The 11,231-nt window shown below is 41.8% G+C and overlaps 1 long non-coding RNA gene across 2 annotated transcripts in view; it reads left to right on the plus strand.

Moving 5' to 3' along the window:
- LOC122215163 overlaps positions 1 to 10,385 on the plus strand; it is a 76,037-nt gene extending 65,652 nt beyond the window's left edge. For both annotated transcript variants that reach the window (XR_006200271.1, XR_006200270.1), the window contains one exon: positions 10,224 to 10,385. This is a non-coding gene — a long non-coding RNA (uncharacterized LOC122215163). The remainder of the gene's footprint in view (positions 1 to 10,223) is intronic.
- Positions 10,386 to 11,231: the final 846 nt, after the last annotated feature.

Raw genomic sequence — 11,231 nt, forward strand, 5'->3', positions numbered from 1 at the left:
AAAGGGATATGAGAAAGGGGAGTTTAGGCTCTGGTCAAGCCCTGGGTACTGAAATGCACAAGGGTACCGAGCCCTTGGTACCTAAATGCGGTGGGTACCCAAATGCACTGGGCACCCAAATGCACTGGGTACCAAGCCCCGGTACCTAAATGCATTGGGTACCTAAATGCACGGGGTACCAAGCCCTGGGTGCCTAAATGCACTGTGTTTCCAGGAGGTGTGAATGGGCTGGGAGAGCACTTGGAGAGAGGAGGTGTCACGAACTTGGGTTGGCCCTTGGGGGACCATGGAGAGAACTGGAGGTGCATCAAGACTTCCCAAGTGGATTAGTTCCAAAAAGAATGCATCTTCAGTAGAATCCTGTAGCATAGAACAGTGGTGTAGTCTCCCTCTAGACAGAACTGAGGAAGTCACTGTGTACTACAGAATCCCGGAGGCAGGAGATGATGAGGCCCCATGGAGACTCTTCACTGGTAACAGTTGTTCATGGAGTTGCCACTGCTGAGGGCTGTTAGTGGGTGTGATCAGCTCTGTCGATTATCACTGCTGTTGAGAGTGGTTCGTGAAGGTCCTAATTATTGGAAGGTATTGCCCCAAGTAATAGGGAAAGTGTCAGTGCTGGAATATCTCTTGCACAGGGACTTCTCACTCAGCTGGATGGACCAAATAATGTCATTTTAAAGTTCCTATTATGTTTTGGCACTCTTGAAACATTATTTTATACATCTTCACGATAGTTCTATAATTCGTGTATTCTTATCTGCATTTGACAGAGGTGGGAACTGACACCAGGAAAGTTTAAATAACCTGCCTGAAGTCATGTGTACAGGAAATTGTGGAGCTGGGATTTGAACTTAGATTGAATGCTAAACCCAGGCTGTTTTCATTTTCAACACATCCTGTTACTTCATATTCTTCGGCCTTTATTCTCATCCCAGTGAAAGTCCTGCTTAATATCTGGCGTTGGGTATAGGTAGTTTTTGTTTGCAGTATACTCTTTCTCTCTCTTTTATAAAAATATGAAATTTATTGTCAAATTGGCTTCCATACAACACCCAGTGCTCATCCCAAAAGGTGCCCTCCTCAATGCCCATCACCCACTCTCCCCTCCCTCCCACCCCCATCAACCCTCAATTTATTCTCAGTTTTTAAGAGTCTCTTATGGTTTGGCTCCCTCCCTCTCTAACTTTTTTTTCCCCCTTCGCTTCTCCCATGGTCTTCTGTTAAGTTTCTCAGGATCCACATAAGAGTGAAAACATATGGTATCTATCTTTCTCTGCCTGACTTATTTCACTTAGCATAACACTCTCCAGTTCCATCCATGTTGCTACAAAAGGCCACATTCCATTCTTTCTCATTGTCACGTAGTATTCCATTGTATATACAAACCACGTCTTCTTTATCCATTCATCAGTTGATGGACATTTAGGCTCTTTCCATACTTTGGCTATGGTTGAAAGTGCCACTATAAACATTGGGGTACAAGTGCCCCTCTGCATCAGCACTCCTGTATCCCTTGGGTAAATTCCTAGCAGTGCTATTGCTGGGTCCTAGGGTAGATCTATTTTTAATTTTTTGAGGAGCCTCCACACTGTTTTCCAGAGCGGCTGCACCAGTTTGCATTCCCACCAACAGTGCAAGAGGGTTTCTGTTTCTCCACATCCTCCCCAGAGAAAGAACCACAGTTTCCCACTAGAAAATCTGATAAGATTGGAAGCTCAGAAAGTTTGGGGTAGGGCCCAAGCTAATTAACAGGGACCCTCTACACTGGCTATCACTAATTTTCAGCAAGATATAGAGCTCACAAAGGAAAAAAAAAAAACTTTCGTAAGAAAAAACCATTTCCACAAGAAAAAATAAAAACATCCACTTCCTTTTGAAAAATTTTTTTGAAGTATTTATTTATTTCTTGAGAGAGAGTGTGAGTGGGGGAGGGGCAGAGAGAGAGGGAGACACAGAATCCAAAGCAGGCTCCAGGCTCCAAGCTGTCAGCACAGAGCCTGATGCGGGGCTCGAACTCACGAACTGAGAGATCATGACTCCGAGCTAAAGTCAGACACTTAACCGACTGAGCCACCCAGGCGCCCCAAGACATCTACCTCCCTTAAATAAACTATATATGCTTAAAAACCAGGATGGTGCAAAAAAAAAAAAAAAAAAAAAAAAAAAAAAAAAAAAAAAAAAAAGACATTATACAATGTGCTTGGATTTAAAATTCTTGAATAAATGAGACAAATATTAAAAGAGAAAATCAAAAACATTGGTAGAATTGGCTTCCCACCTATCAAACAGCAAGTGTCTGAATGAGTCTCAGCGTCACTGCTGGCTTCTAAGTGGAGTTACTCATTATGCGGGGGGAAAAGGAGATCATGGCTGCACTCAGTGGCTGGCCTTAGGTCATTGGCTCACCTAGTGTATCCTGATAATTTAGTTTTAAAATTAGTTCAAATTCTGCGAGGATGAAAATCAGCCCACGTATTACACATGCCCTTGGAAGAAAGCAAAGGGAAATGATAGATGTGTCCTTGGCATCTTGTCCAAGTTCCCCCTCGGGTGGTTGAGAGTTCCTGACTGGCTTACTGTCTGCCTTAATGATGACAAAGCAGGACTGAATGGCGTTTAACGATGTTTTAAGTGGATCCTAAGTGGAGGCTCACAAGCAACATCAAGGAATAGAGAAGGTACAAACGAATGTCAGAAACAGAACAATCTGCAACAGGATAACCACAGGCCTCCTCCTGCGGTAGCCAGGATTAACAAAACTCAGAAAGCTCCGGAGACTTGCTAGCCTGTGGGGGCCTGCAGGAATTTGTTGGCCTGTCCTGAGTACTGCTGTTGGCTGGATATGCATAAACAGGTGGCTTCTGTGGACGTCTGAGTTTGCAGAGAAAGTTCCTGGAAATCTGGAAAAGACACTTAAAAGATTATATTTTAATTGTAAATATACTTATTATAAGAAGTTTATGTTTTTATAGAGACAGAGAAGGAAAAATCACCAAATAGAGGTCACCTTTGACCTTATCATGGGAATCCTTCCTATCTTTCCTAGTGTAGATTTTTTTTTTTTAAAGTCTAGTTGTAATCATATTGTGTATATAATTTATATGATATTTTCGGTAATTATTTAGCAAGCTGTTTCTTTTTTAAAACCATCTTCATAATTATGTATTTTAATAGATTTGTAATGACTCTTTGAACAGCTGTGCCATAGTAAACCATATCTATATTATATCTAGTTATCTTTTCCAATTTTTTATTCTTTAAAAAAATTTTTTTAATGTTTATTTTTGAGATAAATATTTAATTTATTAAATAAATTTAAAAAAATTATTTAATGTTTATTTAATGTCTCTCAGAGAGAGAGACAGAGCATGATGAGCAGGGGAGGGGCAGAGAGAGAGGGAGACACAGAATCTGAAGCAGGCTCCAGGCTCTGAGCTGTCAGCACAGAGCCCGACGGGGGGCTCAAACCCACAAACTGTGAGGTCATGACCTGAGCTGAAGTCATATGCTTAACCAACTGAGCCATTCAGGTGCCCCTCCAATTTTTTATTCCTATAAAAAAATGCCATAATGAACATATTTGTGTATAAAACTTATTTCCTGTCTTCTAAAGAACTCCTTTGGATTAATCTCCAAAAAAAAGAATTTCCGGATCAAAGAATATTATAAGTTCTTGGTACGCACTGACAAAAGAACTATGTGATGTTTGTCTATTATAGTACACGCTCATTGGCACCAGGCGTACTTAATTTTGGACTTGGTTGATTTAATTTTATAAGTATATATTAATATCATTTAAATTTATTGGATTTCTATTAAAATGGAATATTTTCCCAAGCTGTTTGCCAAACATATTTCTTGACATTATTTCATGTTCTTTGCTCATTTATCTTGCATTAACTTCAAACGGGTCTCCCTGACCCTGGTCTAACCATCCTCCCATCCATCTTCTACATGTTGCTGGAAATTATTCCTAAAATCAAAACCTTAATCCTGTCACCTGTTCTCAAATATTTCAAAGGTTCTCCATGTCTCCTGAAGTAAATTCTTTACCCTCCATGGAAAGCCACCACAAGACGGCCCAGGCTACCACATCACCTGGTTCTGGGCAACTGCTTGGTAAATGTGGAATTAGATAGTCTCCTGAGATTCGTGCAGTGAGAGCCTGCCTCAGTTAGGGTCATGCATTTTCCCAAATGCTGGCAGAGAGGCGGCCAAGGATCCTCTGGAAAGAGAATCTACATGGAAGAAATACCGCGAGGGCGTCCCATCTCTTACCTTGCCATGGGAAAGTGGTGCAGTGCAAAGCCGCTGTCTTTGAGTTAGATCTTCCTGGGCTCCAGTCCTGCCTTCGCCATCCATTTGCCTATGGCCTGGGGCTGTCATTTAACCCCCGTGGCAGTAATGCCCACCTCTTGGAGAAGCTGGAGGATGCCGTGTAACAATAAAGTGCACTGTGCACACTAGGCTGTCAGTCAATGACGGGCTCTTGTAAATAAAGAACCTCACAAAGGGTGAGGTATCTAAAGGGGTCAAATTCATGGAAACAAAGAGTAGGATGGTGGTTGGGGCTGGGGTGGCAGGAGGGGGGAAGGGAGGGGAGGGGGAGGAGTTGCTAAACAGCAAATATGAAGTTTCAGTGTTGCAAGATGAATTAGTCCCAGAGCTGGGCTGTGCAACTTTGCACCTATAGATAACACTGTGCATTTATAAACCTGAGAGAGTAGATGTCGTGGGAAGAGTTCTTGCCACAATAAAATACAATTTTGAAGAATTTCCATCTCAAGATTTTATTTTTATAAGCACAAGTAACTTAGACTTGCCAAAATCTATAGCATGGATTGTAGCAAGTATGAGTAAAACAGTGTTTAACTCTTGTCATCTTTGGTATTAAGGTCACTCCCGAACTGGCAGGCACTTCTGGCTTTTCTAGGAGAATCCAGATCCTGGCTGTCTTACTGACATCATTTTATTGCTGAAATATAAACTTCATCATATGATAAAGGCCGGTATCTGTTGCTCACTGTTGGATCCCTAAAAACATTTTTTAAAGTAATCAAAATATTAAAAATATAGCAGTATCTCCTTACTGAGTTTGGCAAGCAATACATTACCAGATGCCAGTTTGGTGGGGGCAAACTCTCAAGGATTCTTATCTAAAATGTTGAAGTAAATTAAAATATCAGGAAAGTGATATGTGATTTTTTAAATTCTCAGAAACCTGTAAATTGTTTGCATACATTTGCAGATCTAGAAATCGCTTACTTTGAAAATTTGGCATCAAATCAGAATGCACAAGTAAAAAGTAGGACAAAGCCAAAGCTGTGTTAAGTGAACTGGATGGTAATGAAACTATTTTATACTTTGAAGGAGACTAAGTTTATTAGTGACCAGGGGCCAGGAATCCAATTTGTGAAGATAACTTGAGATTATACATATGAATCCTTGGCTCTGAAACTCTCCTAAATGTAATAAGTTCTAGTGGCCAAAAAATAATTTTAAGTATGTCCCAATTTTTTATGGCATTTAAAAAATAGATGTCTGGAAATGACTGGAAATTTCTCAAGTTGATTTATCTTTCACAAGTCACAAGAGTAAAGCCGATTTTCTGATACTGTGTCCTGCATTTATCTTTCAGGAGCGGGAGAGCATTCTAATTAAAACTAATCCAGTCACGAACTTGAAATATCAGATGCTTTAATGTGAGTTCCTTCTTAGCAGCCAGAACTATCTTGACATAAATATTTTGCCCCTGGTTGGTTAGAATCTAATTCAAAAAAGTGACAAAGTGGCAATGACTTCTGGGAAGCTAGATCTTGAATTCTATCAGAAGTGCTGGTGATCTCTTAGTGGGGCTCAGTCTAGGAGAGGGAGAAATGGGGGTCTCCTGTCCCTCACGCTCAGGAAACCAGGGCTCTGGGTAATCAGACAGCAGTCCACACAAGTGTCTCATCTTTTAAAGAGAGAAAGAAAGACCTTCCTCAACCTGTATATATAAAAACAGCACAACCCATCTCTTCCCTGAGCATTGATGATGCCAAAAGAATGTACTGATTACCTGCAGTCCCTGCATTAGAATGTAAGCTTTGTGAATACGGGAAGTTATTGGTTTTGTTTGCCGCTGTGTTTAGAGTACCTAGAACCTTACCTGCATGCAGGTAAGTGCTCCCTAGTACTTGCTCCCGAGTACTTCGTGCAAGAAGAAGTGAGTAATTATTGAACACAATAATACACAGCACTCCCAAACTGTCCTCGCACGTCTAAACTTTCTTTGATCATTCAAAAGGCGCTGGACACAGAATCAGCTCCTCATGCCTAGATTGTTCCTCTTCCTTCCCTTTGCAACACTCATATCCCAAAAGCCCAGATAAAGTGCTATACCCCCTAAATGCCTACCTTGACCTCTGCTCTGGAAATTAATTTATCTCTACTCTGAACCACTAGAGTCTTTTTTAATGCTTTATATTATATTGGGCCATATAATATAATATGATATAACAGGTGATATTATATAATATTACCTGTAATTGGATTTGACATTGTTTTATGTTGCATTATATTATAGTATGATTATATTTGTAATATAACTGTAGATTTTTTCCTGTTAGACTTTTAACTCCATGAGGTTAAGAATTAAATTGTAATCATCTTTTTAGTCTCCTAAAATGTCCAATATCTTGCATCATACATGGTAGATATTCAATAAATAATTTTGAAATAAGCAGCCAATTGTGGTAGGATACACGTGAAAACCCTGTAAGAAAGATCAGGACAGCGGACAGTTCCACAGCAAAGAGATTATTCCACAACTCTGCCATCAACCTTGAGCTCTTCATAACCTATTGAGTTTCCCAGGAGACTCACAATGTGTCGTATAGCCTATTTTATTTGAACAGCTTTGAGACAAATGCTTTTTTCTCCACAGCCCCACCCAGTGGGGGTCAGGGACCAGTGATCAGGCACGCTTGTGCTCAAATGCTCTTCCCTTCCTTTGCCAGCTGTGTGTTGCATCCTGCAACCTCTCTGAACCTTAGTTACTGCTCCTGTAAAACTGGGAGAGGGATTCTTACCACACCAGGCTCTTTGCAAGGTTAAGTGAGATGATGATGGTCAAGTGCCTGTGTGTGTCTCACACATCATGAGCTCTCAGCAAGCAGTGGCCCTGAGTACCCTTGCCGTTAGAATCAGAGCCATTCCAAAGGCCGTGCATGCTTCTTGTCTTATGGAACATTTTCGTCTGCAAGGAAATTAGAAATGGCATTTCTTTATTATGCTTTGCCACTGTTTATTTGATATTCACCACCACTCGTTCACAATTTCTTTGTAGCATTCATTATAGTCCCATCACCTGGGAGAAGCTGACCGCAAAGGAGGTAGGCAGGGCATAAACCCTGGAGAATTCTGGTTTCTGTTATAATGATTGCAATCATCTACCATAGACTCTGAGGTGCCACACTGGGGGTGTTACGTACAATCTCTGTCCTTACAGAAACTGTTTTCCTGCCCTCTGGAAAGTGGCACCTCCCACTTTCTGAAGACAATGGCTCATTTTTATACCTATTTGCAGGGCTCGGTTAAGTAGCAGAAAGAGAGACTTTATGCCCTGAACCCAGACTAGTCTAGAATCACCTAGGAGGACATCCTGGGGTTGTGGCTTTCAGTGTTTCAATTAAGCTTTAGGGCTTTACTTGCAGATACTGACCATTCTGGGTTAAAGCTGCTAGCTACTATTGGGCAGGAACCCTGCTTCGATGGATTGATAAGAAAGTTGGAACTCATAGTACCCAAAGCTATCTACACATTCAATGCAATCCCAATCAAAATTGCACCAGCATTCTTCTCGAAGCTAGAACAAGCAATCCTAAAATTTGTATGGAACTACAAAAGGCCCCAAATAGCCAAAGTAATTTTGAAGAAGAAGACCAAAGCAGGAGGCATCACAATCCCAGACTTTAGCCTCTACTACAAAGCTGTAATCATCAAGACAGCATGGTATTGGCACAAAAACAGACACATAGACTAATGGAATAGAATAGAAACCCCAGAACTAGACCCACAAAAGTATGGCCAACTAATATTTGACAAAGCAGGAAAGAATATCCAATGGAAAAAAGACAGTCTCTTTAACAAATGGTGCTGGGAGAACTGGACAGCACCATGCAGAAGAATGAAACTGGACCACTTTCTTACACCATTCACAAAAACAAACTCAAAATGGATAAAGGACCTGAATGTGAGACAGGAAACCATCAAAACCCTAGAGGAGAAAGCGGGAAAAAACTGCTCTGACCTCAGCCGCAGCAATTTCTTACTTGACACATCCCCAAAGGCAAGGGAATTAAAAGCAAAAATGAACTATTGGGACTTCATGAAGATAAAAAGCTTCTGCACAGGAAAGGAAACAATCAACAAAACTAAAAGGCAACCAATGGAATGGGAAAAGATATTTGCAAATGACATATCAGACAAAAGGCTAGTATCCAAAATCTATAAAGAGCTCACCAAACTCCACACACGAAAAACAAATAATCCAGTAAAGAAATGGGCAGAAAACATGAATAGACACTTCTCTAAAGAAGATATCCAGATGGCCAACAGGCACATGAAAAGATGCTCAACGTCACTCCTCATCAAGGAAATACAAATCAAAACCACACTCAGATATCACCTCACGCTAGTCAGAGTGGCCAAAATGAACAAATCAGGAGACTATAGATGCTGGAGAAGATGTGGAGAAACGGGAACTTTTTTGCACTGTTAGTGGGAATGCAAACTGCTGCAGCCACTTTGGAAAACAGTGTGGAGGTTCCTCAAAAAATTAAAAGTAGATCTACCCTAGGACCCAGCAATAGCACTGCTAGGAATTTACCCAAGGGATACAGGAGTGCTGATGCAGAGGGGCACTTGTACCCCAATGTTTATAGCAGCACTTTCAACAATAGCCAAATTATGGCAAGAGCCTAAATGTCCATCAACTGATGAATGGATAAAGAAATTGTGGTTTATATACACAATGGAATACTATGTGGTAATGAGAAAGAATGAAATATGGCCTTTTGTAGCAACGTGGATGGAACTGGAGAGTGTTATGCTAAGTGAAATAAGTCCTACAGAGAAAGACAGATAACATATGTTTTCACTCTTACGTGGATCCTGAGAAACTTAACAGAAGACCATGGGGGAGGGGAAGGGAAACAAAAAGGTTAGAGAGGGAGGGAGCCAAAACATAAGAGACTCTTAACAACTGAGAACAAACTGAGGGTTGATGGGGGTGGGAGGGAGAGGAGGGTGGGTGATGGGTATTGAGAAGAGCACCTGTTGGGATGAGCACTGGGTGTTGTATGGAAACCAATCTGACAATAAATTTCATATTTAAAAAAAAAAGAAAGAAAGTTGGATCTCAGCCCCATTTAGCCAGCATGGTACCTATCCATGTATAAATGGGCCCTGATATTAGTCACTCACTGTTTGGTCCGTCAAAACATTTGTGAAGTAATAAAAATTATAAAAATCAGAACTGTGATTCCATACTCCCAGGCTGGCAAACAAGTTGCACATAAGTGTTGCCTCATAGACAATAATTATAATAAAACCAACTAACAGGTACATTTTGCAATTGGCAAGTTCTCCCAGTCTTTATTTCTCATTTACTGAGTTATCTGCTTTATGCCATATGCATTATTAGCCCTGTTTTCCACATGAGAAATTGACGGCTCAAGGAACTTGAGTCATTTGCTGCTACACACCGGCCGTCATGTTGGAAATGAGACGTGAACCTTAGGTCTTTTGGCTTCCAACCCAATGCTTTAATGAATAGATAAAAATGATTTTAAACGATCACATCTGTGCATCAGCTCAAGCGGTCCTTATATCTGCTTCCTTGGAAATTGCCAGGTAAGTTTGTAAATGGCCTCCTCTGTGGTGCTTCCAAATAGTTGGCTGTTTTCCATTAATGGCTCCTTGGCCATTGTATTTACAAGATTCATTTGTCATCCTTGTTCTCAATTGAGAGCGGGCAGGGAGACCTCAGTGGGGCCCCTCTGAGGACCCTCCCAAGGGCAGACTTCCTGCAGGCCCAAATGAATGGGCATCACTGCCCCCTTCTTCCTAGTTGCCACCGATGGCTGGAGGGGCATGGGAAGGGTGTGTGACTCTGAAAGGGCCGCTGGCTGGACGCGTGGAGCTGTGGCTACAAGGGCCCCCCTCTCCCGCTCCCCCAGGTCCACGCCCGAGCGTGCCTGCTCGCCCGAACGTTAATTAGGACTGCTTCAGTGATTGCCAGCACGCTGTGAATCTCTGGGAAGGTGATCAGGTTTGCAGAAATTCAGCCTGCTCATTGGAAATGAACCCCATCAGAGTACCTTCTTCTCACTGTCCTCTTGTGAATGAAAGTGTGTTCCACTTCAAGAAGATGTGAGGGTGAAATTTTAATTGAATAAAAGATGGGAAGTTCCTAGGGACAGTTCCCATGGAAACTGCAGTGTGTGTGTGTGTGTGTGTGTGTGTGTGTTTAATATATGCATTAGAAGAGAAATAGCAGCTCATGTCAGCGTGCAAATCTAGAATGTGGATCTGGGGAGGGAAAGGAATTGGAGTCCCCTGGGGTAGCCTGATGCTGGATTTACTGCGTTCCACGACTTGTACGTTCTCTCTGCAACATGCCAATAACCAAGTGCATTCATTTGTTTCTTTTCTTTCCTTGGCTTCATGTAGGCCAGGTTCCACCTTGCCCAAGGACACTCTGAGGACAAAGCCACTGGCGTCTAAGAGTTAGGGTCTTGTAACAGTCTCCAGAAGCTGGCATTTGCTTCTGGAGACAGTTCTGCCGCTCAATCCATGAGAGCGGTGGGCACCAGGGCCCTGTTGGCAGACAGCCTGGGTGGAGTCCCAGCTTTCACTTACTGGCTCTGTAAACTTGGACATGCCCCTCAAATAACCAGAGCCTCCATTTTTTTTTTCTGTTTGTCTTTGATTTTTAAATCTGTCAAAGGGAGGACCAAGCAACTTACCCAGAGTAGTATCATGTTTGGGTGAAAGTTAGAACATAGGGAATATGGAATAGGGTCCATACTTCTTTCCCAGGGACCAGCAGGAAAGTACGAAATCCACCTGGTTGGGGTCACAGTTTGCAGTAGTTGCTTTCCCCCTTATCTGGGATTTTGCTTTCCAAAGCTGCAGCCACCCCCAGTCAACTGTGGTCAGAAGCTGATAATCCTCCTGACCCATTG

The sequence above is a fragment of the Panthera leo genome, chromosome A3 (genome assembly GCF_018350215.1).
Source record: "Panthera leo isolate Ple1 chromosome A3, P.leo_Ple1_pat1.1, whole genome shotgun sequence".
In the NCBI taxonomy this organism is placed as follows: Eukaryota; Metazoa; Chordata; class Mammalia; order Carnivora; family Felidae; genus Panthera; species Panthera leo.